Source organism: Stegastes partitus, unplaced genomic scaffold (genome assembly GCF_000690725.1).
Source record: "Stegastes partitus isolate 25-593 unplaced genomic scaffold, Stegastes_partitus-1.0.2 Scaffold2678, whole genome shotgun sequence".
Classification (NCBI taxonomy): Eukaryota; Metazoa; Chordata; class Actinopteri; family Pomacentridae; genus Stegastes; species Stegastes partitus.
The window spans coordinates 21,924-23,721 of record NW_007580409.1 but is presented as its reverse complement, the minus strand read 5'-3'; positions in this window follow the sequence as shown (position 1 = coordinate 23,721).

Genomic DNA, 1,798 nt, shown 5'->3' with positions numbered 1-1,798 from the left:
AGTTGGTCAGACTCCAGGCATGTCTGAAGGACATAAAGGCCTGGATGACCTGTATTATTCTTCATTTAAATTCAGGCAAAACTGAGGTTATTGTACTTGCCCCTAAACACCTCACAAACACACTATGGAACCAGATAGCTGCTCTAGATGGCATCGCCTTGGCCTCCAGTTCTACTGTAAAGAACCTTGGAGTTATTTTTGACCAGGACATGTCATTCAATAGCCATTTAAAGCAAGTTTGTAGGACAGCCTTTTTTCATTTATGTAATTTGCAAATATCAGGAACATCCTGTCTCTGAGTGATGCTGAGAAACTAGTTCATGCATTTATAACTTCTAGACTGGACTATTGTAATTCCTTACTATCAGGATGTCCCAATAACTCTCTCAAAAACCTTCAGCTGATCCAAAACGCTGCAGCCAGGGTTCTGACAGCAACCAGTGAGAGAGAGATCATATTTCTCCTGTTTCAGCTTCTCTTCATTGGCTCCCTGTAAAATCAAGGATAGAATTTAAAATCCTGCTTTCAACATATAGCACTCTCAATGACCAAGCTCCATTTTATCAAACCTTGTTGTACCATATCATCTTAACAGAGCCGTTCGCCCTCAGACTGCAGGTCTACTGGTGGTTCCTAGAGTTTCCAGAAGTGGAATGGGAGGCAGAGCCTTCAGTTAACAGCTCCTCTGTTGTGGAATCAGTTTGGGTTCTGGAGGTAGACACCCTCTCTACTTTTAAGATTAGGCTTAAAACTTTCCTCTTTGAAAAAGCTTATAGATAGGGCTGCTCAGGATCACCTGAACTGTCCCTTAGTGATGCTGCTATGGCATTAGACTGCCAGAGGATTTGAATGATGTACTGAGCTCCTCACCTCTGTTCTCTCTTCCTTCCATATAGTTATAACCACCATTACATGTCACTAACTCTGTGTTTCCCTTGAGGTCCTGTGCTTGTGCTCCCTGCTCACGTCTCTGACCTCCAGCCGCTGGCCTCACCGACCCCCAAAATACTTCTATTCATATTTATTGTTCCGTTCTATAGTTGCTCTCCATCTGCTGTCATGTCCCCCATCCCCACTCTCACCCAACCGGTGGAGGCAGATGGCCGTCTTGCCTGAGCCTGGTTCTGTTACACACTGTGATACCATGTGTTGTAAACTGCACAAAACAAATAAAATTGAATTGAATTGAACTGAAATGAAATTTCCCTTGATGTGATGATGCAGCTCATGACAGGAGGAGAGGATCAGGTGATAGTAAACCTTTGAGGATATCTATGACGCATGTTGGGCAGGTAAAGAACCTTATTTAAGTCGATGCTTCCTGTGACAACTTCAGTTGACCTCTAGATCAACTCAGTTTGTTGCAGCTGCTCTGTGTGTTGTGTACAATGAATCTACAAGTGGACTGAAGACCACAGAGTCTACTCACTAGCTTTTCTGTTTCGCATATATGTTATAATAGTTTTGAACAATTGAGTGTGGTTGTGTGATTACAAATACACAACAGAAGTTGTCTCTTTACACCCACCTTCATTTGTGTTTTTCACCTCATGTGATTGGACAATTCTCAAGGCTCTTTCTCTTTTCTACAGTTTCTTTTGACTCATGAGCTGTTAGAAGACCTGGACTGCAGAAGAGGCTGCTTCACGTAGAATTTCCGGTTCAGCTGCGGGAAATACATTGGTAATTACATGATTTGCATTGAATTGATGTGGGTTGTGACAACCCTGAAACATGGAAGCAGGAGTTACTGTGAACAGGACTGAGGATGTGGCTCACATCCATCCCTGCTACGTGA